The 21,968-nt window shown below is 37.2% G+C and overlaps 1 protein-coding gene across 4 annotated transcripts in view; it reads left to right on the forward strand.

Annotated features, from left to right (window-relative positions):
• Positions 1-21,968, forward strand: part of TOX (thymocyte selection associated high mobility group box) — a 294,925-nt gene that overhangs the window by 56,047 nt on the left and 216,910 nt on the right. The window lies entirely within an intron of this gene.

A 21,968-nucleotide genomic window follows, 5' to 3' on the forward strand; every position in this document is an offset into this window, starting at 1 on the left:
AAAAACATACCAGCATATATGGATATTCAGTCCCAATAAGACCATTGCTGGTGGAGCATCTTACAACCTTCTGGTAAATGGGAAATTGGGATTTTTGTTTTAAGAATAGTCAACTAAAATCCACGGTTGAGTTAATTCTGAAAAGTAAATCTCCAAATTACTGATGCTCTACCATTTCAGGTGCATAAAATTCAGTTCAGAAGGTAAAAGCTTATTTATTCTTTAAAATAAATAAGCAGAAATAATGTGATTTACCTGTACATTACAGGTGATGTTCGATTTTGTTAAAGGGATCTATTCCATAGTCTGGAATCTCACTGTATGCTTTGCAGATATACTACATATTCATCAAAAAATGACTTTAGTAAATTGTGAGTCAGTATGTAAGGAGATATACTCTTGGCATGATTATAAGTTTAATTGTAAGAAAACACTTATACATATAAAGTAATGTTATAGTGATACTTTCGGGGGTTTCTGCCTACATATTTAAAATCCTATCATCCTCTCATCTGTATAAAAGCAGGTGGTATAAAAGTATTATAAGATGATTCCTCCTATGTTCAGATTTCACCCCAGACTGTTTTCTTTGTAGGTTTAATATTATGTCAAATAAATTAGTTTAGTTGTATTTTTCTTCACATATAAATTCTTAACAGTGTTATGAATCTAAAGAAAAGACAAAATAGCAAAACAGAAGGTATGTTTTTGTTTTGGCAAACACACCTGCTGGTAATAAAATGGATTCAGGATTGTTCAGATATATTCATTATACTGACTCACTAAATAGAGCTGATCAACTTCTCCATTTAATTTTGCAATAGTGACAAACCTGAAGTCAGTGTAATGTTGGGAGTTTGAATATCAGTTCAACTTCTTCCATCATCTGTATCGTTTTATGACTTCAGTGAGAAATCTAAACATTCAATTTCATCTAACAGGTATTTTTAAAGCATCTCCTGGAGGCCCAGATTGTTTACAAAAGTTTTTGAAATTCAAAATAGATTTTTCTTTCTTTGTTTGCTAAGACTCAGGTTGAATAGAGGTATTTAGGATTTATAAGGAAAAATGGTACAAAGTTTAACTAAAATGCAAATTGTGTTTGTTTTAAAGTTATCTGTTCTATTTGTATCCTGAAGATACTGCAAGCTCTATAACTATTTGAGATGTCTAACATAACCCCGAAGATTCTATGGATTGTTTTAGAATTATTAATTGCCCTCAATATTTTCTTAAGCCAATCTACTACTTTCCTACACATTAACTAAGGGAAACTACATCCTCATCAGACAGTGGGAAATCTCTTCCTTTTCAAAAGGAACCAAACCTGTCTCATTCTCTTCAGTATAATGCCCCCAGTAAGTGGTGTGAAGGGTCATTTTGTAGATGATAAATGCCATCTATATTTTGGTGTCAAACATTAAGGCTGTGCTGTACTATCAACCCTTCTTCCTTTGTTCTTGAAGTCATCTAAAATCATCCTGACTCTGCTGATAATTTTATGCCATAAACCAGTAAGAATATATATATTCATCTTAATCTTTGTATGACCAGTTTCTAGTGTGGCGCCTTGCATATAATAGCTTCCCATAAATATTTGATGATGAGTGATCATGAAAGCAAAGAATGATTTAGTACCGTTATCAGAAATAATGAAAAGATTTCCATATTAGTGAAGTACTGCAGAGTGCAACACACAGAAAGCAACTGAGCTGTTTCAGTTTTGTTTTTATAGATATTTCACAGCAAAAACAAAAACAATTCAAGCTGTCAAAATGAAGGTATAAGAGGTAAAAAAAACACTTATCATGCTCCAGATGTTAGGTAAGGCAAATATAAGATCCAGAAGGTCAACTTGAGCTTCTTGCCAGATGCATAGAAGTTTAGAAGTTTAGAACACATTCAGGTTTTTATATTAATACAAGGAATTAGTATGAAGTGAGAGCATAGGCTTTCCCTCTTTACATTAGTGCTTTACGGTAGGGAAAAAAATCTCAACTAACGATTATGTAATTCTGATTTTACTTAATTCATTAATCTGATGGCTCTTTAAGTACTGGATCAAGGAAATAAAGTGTTGAGCATTCAGAAGATGGCAGATGTAGGTGTTTTACCCTCTGGTTTATAATTTGTAATATTTGGGTAGTCTTGTGTTGTTCTTGAGACACTTTCACAGACACTATCTATTTTTATGCTAACTTAGCCTGGAAGGGAGACTAAAATTTAGCCTGGCTTCCAATTCCAAGTCCAGTTTCCCTGTCAACTCTGAGATGTTGCTTCATTATATCTGCTTTCCTCATGTACTTGCATTAGTTCTGGCTATATATAAACTTTATAATAGGACATAAGTTACAATAAATTATCACAAAACATGAAATTACAAGCTCTCCTATATGTAGTTCAAGGCTTAGGAGAGTGAGGTGATAGGAAATGCACAAGGGAACGGGTTACTGCAAAACAACCTCCCTTGAAAAGAATCGGGGGATCGATACCAGGCTTATGAAATTGTTCATGTCAAGCATCCCCCGGATGTGTTTTATTGCTTTTATTAGGGTGACTGTATAATACAAGAACATATACTTCTTTGCTTTTAATTTTCAAAGCCCGCTTAGTATAGAAACCCCTATCGCTCTACTCTGCTCTCTTCTTTGACTACATTCCGCAAGAGAGGCGAACTTTCTAAATACTCATATTTCAAACAGATTCACTTTCTTTGGGGAAACTATAAAGCGCTCTGTGATCCACAGAAGTGGTTTAACTCAGGAGTTCATAAAGGTATCAGTAGCCAGCAGAAATGTTCTTCTACCTGAGTGTTTGAAAACCATTGTTTGAAATCCTATTGAAATCTTTTTACAAGGGATTTAAAATAATTTATAGATTAGAAAAACAGAGAGCTGGGTAGTTTCATCACACTGCTGTTTTCAGTAGGCTGAATAATTGCTTAGCTATTGGTCTGCTTTGCTTATCTTATTCAGTGAAGGGATTTTTTTCCTAAACCTAGTTTCTAATACTTAATACTTTGTTATATTGTAGATATGATCATTAACACATGGAATTTAATCTATATTAAAATGTTGAAAGATATTGGAGTTTCAAGTTTTTTCAGCCCAATATGCTGATAAAAAATGTATGTTTTCTCTAGTTTATTTAGAAGAACAGGAGATAAAACTTGGGAGTCTTTGTTATCCATTGAAGAGGAGAGCTCATTGATCAGCTATTTAATTGCCTTTGATTCTCTGAATGACCACGTAATTGCCAAGTGAAGCCTGAGTAACATTTGTTAGCAGTTGAGTGATTAATTAGCTGTTCTATGATCCCTAAGTTGAAAGAGCAAACTGACTTATACTATGGATTTAAATACAGTTAAGATGCTTAAAGCATGTCTTTTCTCTTATATCACCATCTGTTTTTGTTTTTGGTTTCATTACCTGATAAGTAATAATTGATAGGTACATTAATTTGCTTATAACATCATTGAAAATGAGTCAAAGGAATAGATTCCAAATTATCTGAAAAGAGCTTATGACTAATTTTATTTGTGTCCTTGGATGAATTAAAACATTTTGAAAATGTTTTTATTTCTTTGAAATAACTATATTTCATATATTAATGTCTCTAATATGCTTATGCATACTCATGTACACATAAATAGTAGTATGTTACATGATACAAATACAAATTATTTTTAACACAGGATGTTACTTAGATGTTTAAATAATGTCTCCAGGGGAAAGCCAGCAATAGGTTCCATTTTTTGTTTCTTTTTTTTGGCTCAATTCATTCATGATGGTATAAACAGTAAGGACAGTTCCAAGAAAGCTCCTTCCTTTGCTTGCTTTTTGGGGGAAGGTATATTAACTTGAAATCAGAAGACCAGAAATTTTGCTCTACTATTTGTAAGTTCTGTGTTTGGGGGGTGAGTTTCCTAGCCTCCTGATGTTTTAGTGTTTCCATCAGTGAAACAGGAAAGTATCTGCAGTGTTCAAATGGTGAGTTTGCATGGAACTGTCTGTGGGGTGTAGACTTGGGAAGATACCTGAAGATCCAGGCAGGGAGCGATTGCTAAAGACAGTCCAACAGATTGGTTAGTTCAGCTGCTTCCTGGTTATTGCTACTGATAATGGCCAAGAACAGAATTTGCCATATATCATTAGAACTGTAACCTGCCAGCATATAAATGTACCCTCACCGGCTAAAAGAGAAGACTTTAGAACGCAGGTTGGTTTTGAGAACTCTTTCATACTTTGAGATTCTGAGGCACTGTGACTTCAGCCTTTGGAACAATGTCCACTTGACCTTGTGGACGGGAGGGAATAGAACTCATTTACTCTTAGGAAAGTAGGGATTATTTTCTGTAAAGATTTACTTCAGACTTTATCCTGATGTTACATTACTATAATAAGGATTAATGACTTAACAATGACTATTGAACTCATTTCTATTCCTAGTATCATTTCAGGTTGGGACTGGGTGTTTAAAATCCACGTGACACTGTATCGCAAAAACTCTGCGTTAGACATGGTACTCTCTTTTTTATTTATAATTCAAAGAGGGGAATTCTGAATAAAACTTGGCCATTAAATTACTACACTCACTTTTCTGATAATTTAATTAAGATTGTTTATCATTTCATTCTGTGATGTTTTGAAATTAGTTAGTGGAGATGGTGTTTTTTAGGCTCCTTTTTTCAAAATCCTCTGAACTGTTTCTAGTGTTTTTGTTTGCAGCACAATTCTAAGCTTGCTCTTAGGTTCATTGTGGAATTATTCAACATAAACTAACCTGTGGTTAAAAGACTGCATTTAATTAATTTGCACAGTGAGTGTATAGATGTATTGTTCCAGCAGTGAGCAGAACACATGGACGCTGGAACCGCTTTCCTTCCTCTCTTAACCCATGTGCACACTTCTTTGCTAGCCTGGCCTATGCCATGGACCAGGGAACTCTTACCTGAAATATAGCCATGAAATACGTCCTGTGCCGTGTGCAAGTTAAAAACCATGACACGAGGCATGGGCAGTGATGCAGTTTACTTAAACTCAGGCTCAAAGTATCATTTTCCTGCAGGAAGATGACGTTTGTTCCTTTAGTGCCTCAGTTGCTCCCTGTTTGTAAATAATGAACCTTCGGCAATCCTGAGTTTCATTAGCACCTAGGTTATTATTTAGTTGTCTGAAATTATAGCTCGCCCAGTAAGACCCTCAGGACTCAAAGTGTTGATGCATCTTGAGCACTAGGAGAATTTAACAGTCTTGAAATAATGGATAGCAGAGTTAAAAAAAAAAAAAATACGGATTAAATATTTAATGTATAAGAAGCTTCCACAGTGTCATTAATTCTTAGTCAAATGTTTAAAATTTTTCATATTGTATGTATATTGAATGTAAAGTGGCCTGGCACATGGTAGACTCACCATAAATATGGGATTTATGTTATTATAATTTGTGCTGTTATTGTCAAGTGAATAATTGAATGGAATCATTCAACATGAAGGGTAAAAATCAGCACGTTTCTGTAATGTTATAGTTTCCTAAAAGTCAGCATATACAGACTGTGTACAAAGGCCTGTAAGCCCAAGATAATGGCCATCACCATTGGGTGTAAACATCAGCATGAGTCGTGATTGCCAAGGAAGGGTAAGATGCACCAACTTAACCCAGGATACCTTGAGTGACTTTGTTGGTCCTAAGCTGGAGCCCTGTTTTACTCCTGACTTTCTGGTAAAATCTCTCTGAAGTCAAGGGCAAAAGAAGCCCTTCAAATATTTTGGCCTCATTCCATGATAGCCACAGGTATTCTGCCAGCACATTTTTTTTGAGTCCTATAAACGTCAGCTTCTACTAAATCATTATTTAATCCTTTCCTAAGTTAGAAGAGATCAGTAGGTTTTTTTCTAGGCAGGAGAGAGGTGGAGAAGGAGCACCAACCCCCAGAATTTTGCTTATCTGATGTGGATGTTTTTGGGCACTCATTGTGTCTTGCCTCAAACAGGAAAACTGATCAGGCCTCATTTTAACATGAGTGACTGTTGGAGGAACCGAAAGCTCTCTAGAATTTAGAGTGACCTTGCTATATTCTGCAGACTTAACTACCATGCATCTAGACTGTGTCATTATTCAAATAGCGACCATGAGTAGGAAATAGAATCCTGGCTATTAAACATCAAACATGATTCCTTTACGTCTGAGCAGCAGAATTATTTTTGTACCAGTTACAAGTCTTGCCTATGAATTATTTAAAAAATAAAATCTTGAGCCCTGAGACATTTTTGAAAAATTATTTATTACCACCATCACATAAACGTAGAAAGGAACAGATGTATACTATCAAAGGTGAAACTCTCTTTCATGTCTTAAAAGAAACACAGTGCATTTGCTTCTAAGTATAGCTCGTTTACAGAATAACAGAAAAAAAGATGTGTATGCAGGTAATTAAGGAAGTAAAAATTAAGAAGGAGAATCATGTGAAAGTAGCAAAAAAAAAAAAAGAAACAGTTGAAAGAGAGAATGAAAGTGGGTAGGAAAAAATTAGCCTGATTTTCACACACACAAAAGGCTGGAAAATAATACAAATCCCCATCATTTTATCATTTTAAGACAATTCCATGTAAAGGTGAATATGTACCATTTTGGCTTCGAGGAATGATATGTATTGGGTTAAATACACTGATGAACTAAGTTTCCTAAGCTATTCCACTAATACTTAAATTTAAAATGGATTTTTGAAAGCAGCGAAACATGTGACTAGCCAGTTATTCATACATACTACGAATCTGTTGGTTTTTCGTTTTGTGCATTCTTGAGTTTGATAAGAAGTTGGTGTATAATTTTTTTTCCCTAAGGAGGACATTAAAATGAGTGACACCACTCATTCTTAAAATACATACTCCAACTTTGTCCAGTGTTTACGCATGTGTGAAGAAGAAAGGTGTTGTGTTTCGAGAGAGTCCCCATGTAGAATTTTAAAACACTCTATTGTAGTAAAAGGGGAAATTTAGATATTTTTTTGTCATCTAGTCTAGGTGAAAGAAGAATATATACCTGGAGAAATAAGCTAATTTATTTTAAATCATAAAAAATTTCTTTTACATAGAACTATCTGAAATGCTCTGAGTACAAAATGTTATAAATATCCTGTTACCTTCTCTGGGGTTTCAGATGCACCCTCACAGCTTGTGGAAATGTGTACAGAGAATCAACTCTGTGTAGTCAGTGAGGGACAGGTGGGAAATCATGTTTTTGAAGAAGAGGGCACTTGTAGTAACAAGTTACCACAGTCAACTTTTATCTCTGCCAAATGTGTGATTGGCTTAAGCTACTTATATTTTCAAATCTGTTAATTATTCACAGTTTTGGCAGAGCTGTTGCTTCACACAGTGTTGGTGGCTGTAGTCCACCTTTTTTTTTTTTTTCTGATGAGTTGAAAGGGAAATTGGAATTGTTTTTTCCCTTCTGAAGCCTTTAATGATACCACCATAGTTTTTCTGAATTCAGAACAGCTTTACAGTTCTGTTATGGAATGGGTGCTAACCTCCCAGCATAATTCTCCAGTTTTAAATGTTACGCCAAAACTGGCTCAGGGGAAGTAGCTATGTATGAAGGATTTGATGGGTTCCAAAAGAGAAAAGGGAACAGAAAAAAGGAAGAGTAGATTTTGTGGTTGTAAGACTTATGGTTTAGGGCACCCCTTGGGGTTCAGAGCTGTGCAAAGACAGGAAGTATCCATTCATAAGTCTTGGTCCCTTTCTACTGTATTTGGTATCATAATTTAAATGAATTCAGGGCTGAATGCCAGCATCAGTCAGTTCCACGTTTGATCAAATTTCCATTCTTGCTACATAGTCCTTGCAGAAAGCATACTTTAGTAGAGGGATGAGAGAACTACTTCAGGGATACACATTGATCTAGCATCTCATAGTGGAGGGAAGTCATAAAGTTGACTCCATGCTCTATAAAGAATATGATTGTGGGAATGTAGAGATCTAAATACGTGAAGTCCCCTTTAACATGATACAGCTGATCTAAAAGTAGTGCCATTGTTTGAAACATGTTGAGAACATCTCTTCTGTAACTTTCTATATTTAGATCTACATCATAGCTCATAAATTCTTAGTTTAGTTGTTTCATTTATGTTATTTTATAGAGTCGGTCTGTTACCCAACAGATTTCCCATTTTATTCATTAAATTTAGCCCTGATATTTTTCTCTACAGTTCATTATGGAAAATATTCAAACATACAGCCTAGTTTAAAGATTTTAAAGCAAAGCTAGATTCTACCTAACTTTATGCTATACTTGCCCTGATGCATAGCTGATTGACTTTTTGGTAGTTTCTCCAAATTTAATTCACCCTAACAAAAGGTTTTACCATGAACACACACACATACACACACACACACACACACACACACAAAGGTAGATAATTCTAAAACAGGAGTTTTGAGATAAAGATGAACCCATAAGAATATTATCAAGATAACTTCAGTACTTTAAAAAGGACTAGTTAATATCTATGGTTAAGTTCTGATATATTTGCTTAAAAATTAGTCATATTACTTTAGAGTCACACTTCATTTATGGCATCAGTCATATGACTACTTTATTATAAGATTAGATCTAGACATCTACAAGCGCATGTAACTACATTTAAAGCCACATAATAAAAACTAGGTATATGGACTTGACAGACAGTAAAGATGAATTTATTCATACCTGTTATGTGATACTTTTGAGCCCCCAAACCTTCTATAATAATAAAAATGCAACTATTTCTATAGGGAAGTAAATTGTTCTTAGTTCTCCCGTTGTTACAATATGGATTAATACTTAAAGATAGTATCAGACGTAAAAAGAGAATATATATCTTAAAAATCCTAAAGTTTCCTCCGGCTTTAGAATTCTTTCATTCATGAAGGTCTGAAATGTCTTTATGACTTTAGTATCATGTTTTCACACTTGAAGGATGTTAATGTTGATGTGAATGATAGGAAATGATGTTTGGTTGACCAACTTCTGATCCTTGGCAGATAATACCTTGGGCTCCTTGACATGTAAAAAAAAACCCATAAACATCAAATTCCTGTAATCTTGGATTTGTTGGGCTCCTAACCCTTTACCATTAGCAATCAGAATACTTGGACACAATTTGGACTTTATTAGAAATCTCTTTGTACAAGTGTTCCCATCTGAAGGAAGTAACATTTGATGTGGCGTGTGTTAAAGGAATTCTGTGTGCACTTTAATGCAAGAAAAACTTACATAAATAGCTCTGAAGGACTATAAATAGACAGATTAAGAGAAAAATCTTAGAATTGTTAACATGGGAGAGACCTCAGAGAGACTATTCAGTTCAGTCCCCTCATTTTACATAGAAGGTGATGCTGGATCACTCAGTAAGGTCAAGAGTTAGTGTTGATTTCATCGACTTGCCTAAGTTCATTCATATAACAAACGGTAGAACCAAGACAAAAACCCAAGACTCTTACTTTCCACACTTAATTGTTTTCCTACAGTATGTCAAGAATTCCTAAAATAGGGTTGGTTTTTTTTTTTACTTTGTTTTAGCTAAAGATACTGGGCCACAGAGATTAAGTAACTTGCTCAAGTTTACACAGTAAGTGAGTGGCCTACCTGGGATTTGATTCAGGCTGGCTGGTTCTGGAGTCCATGCTTCCAATCACAAAGTAGAATTGCTGAGTGAGTGAGTTAGTAAGCGAGTGCATGAATGAATGAATGAATATGCGGTGGAGGCAGAAAGGAGCTGTAACTCGTTGGAGTTTGGGAAAGACATGAGGTTGCTGTTAAATCATGAGTGCACATTTTCAAGGGGGGAAAGGGTACAGAGCATCCTAGTGCAAGACACAGACTCCTAGAGGCGCCTGGTGAGTTTGGGAGCACTGATGTCTCTAACGAGGGGGTAGGGATGGGAGAGTGAAAGAAGGTGTTAGAGCAGCGTGGCTTGGTTCAGAGGGTGGGGCTGATTATGCCATATTATGAAATTTGAAATTACTCCAGCAATCAAATAGGAAAAGGGAGGAAAATAATGTACATTTAATAACCACTATGTGCCAGGTGGTTTAATGCTTTATACATGTGTACACACACACACACACACACACACACACACACACTCCCTGACACTAATTCTGTCCCTCTTATGAGGCACTCCCTGCCCATGGCCAAAGGTCTCACTGCTAGCAAGTGATTGGAGCACAAGATAGTGACATGTCCCCTCTGATGCTACAGCTTGTTTTGACCTCATTTGGCAAGGGGCCAATGGAAATTTTGAAGCAAAAGGGTGGCCTGACCACCTTTCTTTGGTTTTTGGCAATAAGAGAAGAGCCAGGGAGGGTAGACCAGTGAGGGGGGAGGCGTGGGGGTCAGGGAGACCAGCAAGGGCCAGCCCAGACCCAGAGGCAGGAAGGGCTTTTCCTAAGGCCATGGCAGTGGGGCTCCAAAGGCAGGTTTGATCTGAGATTCTTTTCAGACTGCCCTTTACTTTACAGTCAAGGAATGCTTTGTCCAAGCTGTGCTAACAGAGCCATGTGACTTAGCAGCAGTGGACAGTGGGGTCTGTGGCACTTCAGCAGTTGGCTAGGGCATGGTATTGATCCAGTGTGAGCAGATTTTGGTCATGTTGACAGTTGTACACTCAAATGGCTTGTTTATTTGACTCATGATTAGTGCCTTTCACACAGAAGATTAACACTCAAATTAGTGTTTGTTGAGCTTGACAAAATGTGCATCGTTGGTGGGTGGGAGATTACTGCTGTACCCACTGTGAGAGGCCTCAAACTTGCTGCTGATGGTCTAAGATGGCAGAGGACCTTGGAATTTTCTGAGCTAGAAGGAAACATGCTTCTCAGAGTCCAGTTGTGACTAAATTATTTTTCACATGTGAATTTCTAAGTTAAGGAACATTAAAATTATCTTGTTTTATGAGCTTTTTTCATCTTCCCTTTAATGGATTTAAATAGTATAAATCAGAATAAAGTGTTAATTTAATAAATAATGTGTTGTTTCATCTTAAAGGATATAATTTTTTAATGTTTTTAAATTAATTCTCCTCTGTTCAAAACCAGAAGGTAAATACATAAAGGCTTTATAAGTTATTGCTGAATATTTATCTGAAAGAAAAAAAAACATTTTCAGCAATTTACAGAAATGTTTTAGATCCTTTAATTTTTAGCCTAAAGGGAAAATTAGTGGGATGCCAGAATGAGGTGGTTGGGGTAATGATAAGAGAGAAATGAGGAAAAATGGACAATGAAAGGACATTATCCTGTTAGAAGGATAATGAGAGGGAATAAGAAATAAAGAAAGAAGGGGAGCATTAATGAAAATGAGCAAGGGTATGCATCGTTTCCAGTGAAATAATGAGGATGTAACAAAAATCCTAAAATCCTTTTTTTTCCTCATCTTTAAGTGTATTCTTCACTATGTAGGGAAGTATAGAGTACTATTGAACAGCAAGCAACTCAAAGCAACTGTAGCAAGGAAAAAGGAAAGAAAAAAAGTATATAACAATAGTGCTTTCCACTATATAAACAGTCTTTTAGATTCATTAGAAGACAATTTGGAAAATATTTGATAGTCGCTTTCAGTCATAACAGGTATGTGAACAATACACTTCCTATTCATATCAAATCAGTTTGATTAAGGTTGGTTGAGTTTGACATTCTTTGCTTAATCAAGCTTGTTCTACTTTTTAGAAATGTCCCACTAATGAATGACTGATGGGAGTTGACATAATGTAGGTTTACCATAGTGCAGTTCTTGAGTGACTTCAGTGTATTTTAGGAATATTGTTTTAATTCTAAAGCAGGGAAGGGAGGTCAGAGGTCATTTAGCCCAACTGCCATTTCATAAAAGAGGAAAATAAAATCCTAGAAAAGCTACATGCCTTTGCCTAAGGTCCAAGGCTGGTTAGGCGCATCCTAAGAATTATTCACATTCCCCCGGTCCAGTGAGATTTCGTCACACCAGGCTGCTCCAGGATCTCGGGGCAGTAGTGGAGAAATACATGAATTTAGAAAAGAGTCTTCCCTCTTTTTGCTGCCATTTTACCAGTCAACTTGTTATTTGCTTCAAAATGGAGCAAACCCAAGAGAAAATAAGCAAAACATTTTTAAGGGAACAAATCACTGAGGGAGAGGCATGTGTTATGGGAGAATTAGCACCAGTGTAAGAGCCCAGAGCCCCTCTCAAAGGTCCCTGCTAATTAGTGAGCTTGGGCAGAGAACGATAGCTTCATTCTGGGGGGAGAGCAGATTATTCTAGTTATAAGAGGCAGAGGCTGAATCTGGTGAAAACCAAAGTTTCTTCCAGCTTTAAAATTCTGATGTAATATTATGGGTGCCGGTGATAATCTCAACTTTTAAGGACAACTTGTGGTTCATTCCTTATCAAAATGAGGAAAAATAAGTAGTGTAATCTCTCTGAAAAAGCTACTGTTGTTGTTTAAGAATGATACTGTTGGCTGAAAATCTCAGATGGAATGTGAGAAAAATGTTAATAACTCAGCTCTACACGAGGGAAGAGATAGCACAAGCAAAGAACAAATTTTTTATTGTAAAAAACAAAACAAAAAAACTTGACCTTGTCACTATTTAATTATCATCTACCTTCTTGGTCTTGCGTAGACAATTATCAAACTCACATGAAAGTTTAGAGCACTGCCACCTCAACTTTGAGTTCAGATAGCCATAGATTGTGAAGAAAACTTAAATAGTTCTCTTTAGAGCAAACTATGTTAACCATTATGCCAGAATGAAATTTAATATTCTAAAGGCTTTTCCTAAAATAAATAACCTGAGTTTACCATTGTAACTATGGTATATGCTAAAAGCAGATACATAAAAAATACCAGGCAATTCATATTGGAGGCTTAATTCAGGATTTAATTGGTGTCACCATAAGCAAATTCTTCCACAGAGAATTTTTACATCTCAGAAGTCGTAGACTACTAGGTGCTCTCAAAACTGTCTTGGACCCCTCATATTTTATGATTGTTTTGTGTAATGTTGCTATTTTATGATCATTTTTCAACATTAAGACGGAATAGATGAACACACAAATTTGACATGCCTTAAGAATCTGAAGATTCTTAAGGAAAAGTGGCATGTTAGGATAATCCTCAAAGAAGAAAAAAAATTACAGGAAATTCTTAACAAAGAGCATGAAGAAATTTTTAGAGCCAAAGAGGGGAGAAAACAACTTTTTAAATAATTGTAAACACTGGCTTATGAGTGCAATAGAACACTCTTTTCATGCTTGGTTTACTTTTCCTTCCTTTACTTGAAGCTTCTGGTAGTAGTAGTACCTTAACTGTTCAACACAAGGGTTATTTGTGATCAAAAAATCACACTGCAGGAGAGTTCTGACAGGTGGGAAATGGCTGGATGAGGTCTCAAAAAGCCCGCACAGTCTAACCATGGGCACCTCTTGATGTATATCCTAGGGTATATGAGGGATTGCCAGATTTTATCTTAGAGGGATCATTTTTTTCCAGGCCTCTACGTAAAGCAGAGAAACACGCAAAGACTCAGAAAGGACACAGAAGGGCCTGTGTTTTTTCAGGGATAGAAAGATGGACCCAGGCAAAAATAGAGCAATCAGTTTAACTTGGACCTTATCAGGACAAATAATATTAAACTTTTCCAGTCATGCACACACACACACATGTTGCACACACACCAGATTTATGAAGAATAAATTATACCAATTTTAATACCAGTAGTGAATAAAGCATTTTCATCCTATAAATACGGATAGCCAGCGTAGAAAAGAAAGGGTGGATGTAATGTGAATGTAACTTAGTTTCATTGATCGATTGATAATATTTTCATTAATAATTTAGGAAAGAGCCTCACTACTACACAGAGATGAACTGCTTATTCCAACAAATGTTATTCCAACAAATACTCTCCAGCAATACCATCATGGTCCCAAAATTATTAAAATTTTAAATGATCGTTTTCTGTAAGAGGCAGGATGAGGTACAGTAGGGATAAGAAACTATCCCAGTACTGAGCAGGATAAGGGCCTGTGCACAGGGAGAGGCCTGACTCTCCAGGCTTCTCTGTATACTCCTTGAAATGTGAGCTCAGTCCACAACTGGCCTACGATATAGTTTCCAAGAGGGATCGGCTGTTTCTGGACTCCATCTCTTCAGATACTGCATTCCCTTTCTCACACCACACCCCTGTCATCTAATTGTCTTATTCATACTTAAAAATTCAACTCAAGGAACACCTCCTCTTGGAGGCTTCCCTAATACCCTTCTCCCACCTCCTAAGTCTGCATCTCTTTTTTTGAGTTTCCGGGACACTCTAAACAGGACTGCCACGGGCATAATATCATGTGATGGTTAGGGCCAAAGACCAGAACTAGTGCCTGGTCCAGAAGGCCCGTTTACCCCCTGCTCTCTGAGTGACCGAGGGGAGTTGTGTGCTGAGTTTTCAGCTCTCTGACCCATTTCTTTCTTTGTAAAATGAGGATGACAGTAGCCTCATAGGGTTATTCTGATGCTGGAATGACTTCACATATGTGCAGCAATTAGAACAGGCACACAGCAAACCCTGAAAGTGTGAGCTCTCGTCAGCATCTTGATTTGCATCATTATTATTTCGTCATCTTTACTGTTATTATGATTACTTGTCACTCACACTGTACTATATTGCTGATCTCAGAAAAGAGAGCACCTATCATGCCATTTTAGGCTTTATACCCTTGGCACATAATATTTCTCATTAAATGTTTTGTCGAGTAAGTGAATAAATGATAGAAAAGAGAATGGCTACTTATCAACTCTGAGAGATTGTATGTCAGCAGTGGAACGTATGACTTTTGTTTGTTTGCATGCATAAGCAAATGAAATATAGGAATGGAAATTAGACATAATCTGGGAATTACTGTTTTACTGTAGTCACCATAACTGTTATTAAGTTACTGGTTCTAATCTTCAACTATGCACACATTTATGTTGCTTAGCAATGGAAATCTATCGCTTTATTAAATTAAGTATATGTGCTCATATTTTTATGGAGAGTACTAATCTGTTAGTGTCTACAAGGACAGAAGAAATGGGCAGAGAGAGCAACAAGTCGGGGCTGCTTAGTGAAAGTTCAGATGTGCGGGCCAGAGGGCCACCCTCCACGGTGGGCGCCTGGCCAGCGGCGCGTGAGGGGGGCGTATGTTTTCACTGTCTGTCTTTTAGTTCCATTTTACAGGCTTGACATACTTATTACTTTTTTCAATTAAAATCTAGTTAGGCAAATATTTCATTATTCAGTACTAAAGTAGGCTGTAGAGAACAGTGTAGCACTCTGTGAAGTGCCATTTGTGATGAGCTTGGGTGATTGGCGGGTACAGTTGGGCGTGAGGGCATGCCACAGTTTTCCTCTGTGGAAATTCTGCCCCTTGTGCCTGCTCGCGGGTCCCTGCTCACCTTCCTCTCTTCCCTCTTTTCCTGTACTTCCTAATTGTGAGACTGAGCTGGTTCTTAACTCTATGAAGTGTCTAAATTTGCACATCTATAAAATGGGCATCATAATCGTTCCTATCTTGTAGAGTTGTGTAGATGAAATGAGTTCATCTTTGGAAGCCCCAAGCAAACAGCATTTGGCACAAAATGAGTGCTATATATGGATTTGTTGTTTTAACACTACCGCTTTTCTTTCTCTAACTTGCTATTTTCTTCTCCTCTAAAAATCCAAATGCAAAATGGGGTGACGGTGAGCTGGTGGTGTAGTCGTGGGGTGCTGGGTAGGAATTCATGTCTAGGTGCTCCCAGGTGGAGGGTGCAGGGGCCTCTTCTTGGTGGTCCCCACCTTGGCACTCAGCAGCGGGCCTGTCTTCTTTTGAGGGCATCCAACCAACCAACAGGACCAAGCCTTTCTGTTTCAGGTTTTAAGGGGGTAGGAGGCTGTGTAAAGCATTGGTTTCATTTTTAATACCTTTTAAGCATTGCGTATTGCTCATCCTGGGGGCTGGGGGCTTGGTGGGGAAGGGCACGTGCATTAGGCACCTGTTGAGCTGTGCGTGGACACATAACCTTCTCACCTGGCCCCCACGTCAGAGTCTGTGTCTTGGCAGAGTCTGTGTAGTAATTATAGTAGAGATTACTTTATAATAGGACTGCCATAGATTGCAATCTTATCTGGTAACAGTTAACTTATTAATGATCGTTTTGGCCTCTTGGCAGCCATTCTGTCTTTAAACTGTGAGAGAGATACAATCTCTCAAGCTGCAAGGGATAAGTAATTGGATGGGGGACCGTGAAGAAGTCCTGGGCATCATGGGAAGTGTTTTCAAGGATTTCCCATCAGACTGGAACCGCAGTTTATGCAGACGGCTGTAGGTCCCTTTGTAGATGGTACATATACAAATCAAAATCTTGACTACTTTGATGTTTATTTGGGTACATTTTCTTTCTTGTGCTTCCTAAGGATTCCAAGGACTTCCAGTCTGAAAGGGCAGAATAGCTAAGAAATTACTATAGAAATCTACATTGAGGGGGCCTAATTTGCTGAAATCATAGGAGCAACTCCACCCTGTTCTCCTTGCTACCAGAAGAAGCACTCTATAGAGTAGATATTTCAAGACAATCTGTTTTGAATACAGTCTTTACATACATCCCAGTGTTGGCTCTGCCTTAAATAGTTTTCTTCCACTGACATGGTGGACAAATTGGACTCTCCCTTTCGCTCTGTATATAATTATGACTTGCTCCAATTCTGTAACAACACCACTTTTTTCTACAGTAGATTCTCCTTCTAACTCGTAGCTCAGCAAACTCCTACATTAATCGATGGGGTAAATTCCAACTAATCCCTCCTTTCTTGTAAAGGTGACTGGGAATAGATACTTCATTTTTAAAATTGTTCTCTGGGCAATGTCGTATTGTGAGTCTGTAGAGGGATAAAGACTCAGAACATAAAATTTACTACTTGAGCCATTTTTAAGAGTATAGTTCAGTAGCATTAAGTACATTTGAATGCTTGTGTCACATCACCACCATTCATCTCCAGAACATTTTCATCATCCCAAACTGAAACTGTGTACCAATTAAGTAATAACTCCCTGTTCTCCCCTTCACCAGCCCCTTGTAACCACTATGGATAGTTCATCTTTCAGCAAGTCTTTGCCTACTATGTGCTGGAAGTCAGATGTGATCTCTGCCCTCAAGGATGTCATGGAAGGGCAGTCTAGCAATTTGGGGGTCATTTTAAAATCCTCTACAGACTCACAGTGGGACATGCCTAGGAGACTAGAGCAAAGAACCTAGCCAAGCCTTGGTGACCAGGAGAAGCTTCCAAGGGGAGACAATCCAGATTGAATCTTAATTTCTCTTAGCCTTGGTTTCTTGTATACAGAATTGGGAGACTACCTCATAGGGTTTTTGTGGGCTTTGAATGAAATGTCATCTAAGCACCTAGCACAGTGCTTGGCACTCACTGACCAGTCATAAGTATGAGCTCCCACTATTATTAAAGAAAGTGTGGAAATTAGCCAGAGGGATAGACATTAGGAAGGGTGATGCAATCAGAGGTGGTGGTGTAAGTGAATTTTCAGAGGCATCCGACTGTGTGCTATGCTAGTGAAACTAGAAGGAAATAACCATTTCAAAAGTTGAAAGGAATATTCATAGAATCGCTAATAATAGTAAATGATTTAAATATTATTTTGATTAGTTGCTTTTACTATGCCACAACTCCACTTGTAAAAATTAAAGCGACCATAGGAGAACTCTAGATTTTTCCCTTAAACTGTTCCTTCCCTAGTGTTTCCATCTCAGACACCCAATTACTTAAGGCAACATCCTGCAAGTCATCTTTGATCCCACACTGCTCTCCTTCACTCACTTACTTGCATCTCTTTCTCTGTCTGCCTCTGTATCCATTGCTGATATTCCCACTCTAGCCAAACCATAAACATAGTTCACCTGGATTGCTGCAGAAGCTTCCTAACTGGTGTCCGTGATTTTGTGCTTACTTGTCTACCATGCCTGTTTCACATGGAAGATAAGAGAGAAAGCATAGATCAGATTATGTCACTGTTCTGCATACAGCCCTCCAGTTTCTTCCCATTGCGCTCAGAGGGGAAAATCCAATTTCTTTTCGTGAACTCCCGGTTATGAGTTTTCCAGCCCTTGTCCATCTGTCCAACCTCATTTTGTGTTTTTCTCTAGTTTATTTATTTATTTTTAATGTTCGTCACATCAGCCAAGCTTCTGCTGGACTCATGGTTGCCACTGACCTGCTCTCTCAGGCTGGCACAGTCTTCCTTGAAGCTGGCTTGTTGTCATTAAATTCTTAGCCTAAATGTCACCTCCTCAGAAAGGCCTTCCTTGACCACCCAATCCAGAATGTCCCCACCATTCAATTTGTATTCTTAACACCTAGCTGTGCATTTTTCACAGATTTCTATGATTGGAAATTATCCCGTTTATTTGTTTAACTTTTGAATTGCCTGTCCCACCCCACTAGAATTTACACTCCTTGAGAGCAGGGATATGCTTCATCTTTTGCTCACTACTTTATACACAGTGGTTAGAACGTGCCTGGAACACGGTGTGTGCTCAGTAGGTATTTGCCAAACAAGCACAGAATTTTATTAAAATCAATGAACAGTTGATTTGTGCCCTGACTATGTAAAACATGGCCCTGCAGTGGGCACTGGAATGAGAAATTTGTGGATTTCATCCTACAAGTTTTCAAACTCAGTAACAAACATAAATTATTTCAATGTGCTGTCAATTTAGACTAACGAAATAACAGAACTTTCCTCTAGCTGTGAGTTTTATTCTCCATAAAGCCTCAACCAAATCTCCTTTCTCCAATTCAGTTAATCTCTTCATTGTCCTTTTTTACACACCATGGCCTCTCTTGCTCTTTCTGTCAGGTTTAACTGGAATGTGTTTCCCACCCTGGGCTGGCCTGTCCTTTGTACCTCCAATTATTTCTTCTTTGCATCTGGTAAATGCATCGAAGACACACAGTTGATACTTTTATTGGTTGACTGATACTTAATGTGAATGTGATATTTCACATCAAATGTTTGGTTTTGTTTTTACAACGAATTTCTGACCTATTGATGCTTCTGATATAATGACGCGGCATGTGGAGTTGCTTTATAAAGAAAATGAGGGGAGATTCTGATTCTTATTTAAAACACGCACAGGTAATGCCTACTTTTTAGAAAAAGTTAAGAGGAAATCCTTGTGACCACAGTGTAAACATTGTAAATAAGCAATCTGTTATCAATCATGTTTTATTACCATTGGAATATGTTGAGCGCTTTGATAATGACCTTGGGAGCCAATAGCCTCTGTAACCTAGATGTAACCAAGGAACTCTAGAACAGCTCAAAGCCTAAAACATTGACCTTCAACCTGCCTGGAAGCAGATGGAACGCTGTGCACACCTGGCCGTGTGTAAATGTTAACCTGTTTGCTCTGTGACGTCAGGAGAGCAGTAAAGTATGCTTATGTCTTTCCATTTCATAGAGCTTCATGGCTTTTGTTAGGAAAAGTTCCTCACGTATTAAACAAAAGGCTGTGAAATATTAGATTCACTAGAAATGTAAAACTTACTACTGCTGCTCTAGCGACAACTGCACAGCACGCTTACAAAATAACATTGACAAACATTACTTATTTCTGTGGTTGTCAACATTTAATTAAACAGGGCCCCTACATCTTAAGATGTCACTGTTTTGTATATGTGCAATAAAAGGTTCAAATTAAAATACTGTACAATTAGTTTGCATAGAAAAATGACTTTTGCAGACCTCTACAATAGACAGTTTAGAGAAATAAGCATCTTGTGTTTAAATTATGCTCCTTAGTATTTCAAACAGATGGCAATGGCTTTCCTCTTGATTATAACTTTGAGGCGTGCTTTACTAAATGGAATCAGCGGGGTTCATTAAGGTCCCATTTGATGTATCAGTATTATAAAAATACCATGTTAATTATCCTCAAACGTTGCAAGTTACCTCCATTTTCCTGCAATCAGAAGATGAGAGAAACCCTGTGAAGCAAATTAGTCCTAATTGAAAGAGGACTGATTAATATTTAAATAAGGCATTGTGTGAGGGATTCTGCCATGAGAAAAATAGGCTGAACATCTGAATTAATTGCATAGCAGGTTAAATTAAATTTCATATAATGGGTTGGAAGATGAGTTGGCACGGAGCTTTAGCAGTGAGCACAATGGCTGAAATACCAGTCTTTTCTTTCACTCTTGGCTGAATTCCATCAAGGTCCTTGTAGCCATTACCTCTTTGTTGTCTCTCTTTCAATGCAAACAAAGGTACTAACAGAAAATTGCTACCACATTTTAAAAAATGTTAATCCTTTTTGGGAGACAGCACCTGTCTACACATTTTCTCCATTTCTCTTCCACCTTGGCTGTAAAATTGGGAAATATTAGTATCTTTTTCCTTGCCAGGTTTAATGAGGATTGATGTCATAAAATGCTAATGGCTGGAATATAGTTAGAATTGTGCTATTAGTGGGTTATCACTGTCTGACATTTTCACTGCACTGGGGCATGCATGCGGAGCCTGTTTAAAGTGATTGGGTTACTTAAGGGTCCCTGTTAGGGATATTTAATCCAACATGAATTACTTACGCACTTTGTTAGTGTTCAAAGGAAGAGTGTCACGTTGTACATGCTGGCAGTTTTCCAGTCAAGAGCTGTTAATTACTGTACAGTGAGTGAATACATTTTGCAGCAGTGCAAGTCCTGGGGGTGGGGGGTGGGTTCTGTATATTCCATCTAACTAAAAATGAGTAGATGAGCATGCACAGGAGAAGAAATAGACTTGAAGTCATTTTTGCCCTTAGGAATCATAGTGCCATTTGTTTTCATTTTGAAAATAAAAACAAATGACAGTATGAGTCCCTCCAGGGAAAAGTACTTTGGTTATGAAGCATTTCTGCCCCCAAACGAGCAATTATCTATCTATATGCTGTTAACAACCAAATATATTTTCCAGAGTCGTAATTCAGAATTTTTCATCTTTGTGAACCTCAGGGTTTGTGAAGATATTATTTGCTAATCAAGCCGAAAACTACAGCAGTGATAAAACAATTTTAAAAATTATGGTTAGCATAATTATCTTTTTTAAAAAAGTTTCTGGTAGATCAGAAACTATCTTTTTAATGTAACTTTGAAAGATCAAGTAGACTTTGTTTATATTAATAGCAGTTATGAAATCTGCATTGTTTGAAACCTAATTGTGAAAATGAAAAGTTCTTTCGAAAGATCTAATTGTTAGCATTGACTGCCATTGCAGCCAAAAAAAGGAGCCAACCTAATCTACATTCTGGGTTTGAACCTCCAGTATTACTTAGAAAAGTGTTCACAGGTGAATACATATCAGATGTCCTCAGTACTATCCATTTGCTGAAATAACCAGATGCATATATCATGAATTTTTTTTTGCAAACGATTCATTTTCTACATCTAAGAAGATACAAAAATATATAGATATTAAACTTTTGTAAAATAATCCTTCATTCTGAATTATGACGCTGAACAAAGAACATTTCATTTTTGTAGTTCTTATTATAGCCATCAGTTTTAAATTAAGAGTTGGAAATATGTGCCTAGCATATTTATAAACTTCCTTTTAAAAAGGAAAAACCCTCATTTTCTTACTGAAGAATTATGTTAGGCACAACTGGGTCAAACTTGCTTTTGTAATAACAGAAATAAAAATATTTTGATTAGCAATATTAAAAGGAATTTCTTATTAAGGGGATCCCACTGCTATTTCACACAAATCATGGTAAAAGACAAATCCACACAGTTAATTCTAACGCTTAGTATATCATCTATTAATGAAGTCATGCTTCAAAAGTTTTCAGAGATGTTTCTGCTTTGAACAGAGTTGTAAGACCTGATGTTGGGGAGTTGATGCCTAATAATTCACCAGGGATAGCAGTGAAATATGAAGCCT

This window comes from Balaenoptera ricei, chromosome 17, assembly GCF_028023285.1.
Source record: "Balaenoptera ricei isolate mBalRic1 chromosome 17, mBalRic1.hap2, whole genome shotgun sequence".
Classification (NCBI taxonomy): domain Eukaryota; kingdom Metazoa; phylum Chordata; class Mammalia; order Artiodactyla; family Balaenopteridae; genus Balaenoptera; species Balaenoptera ricei.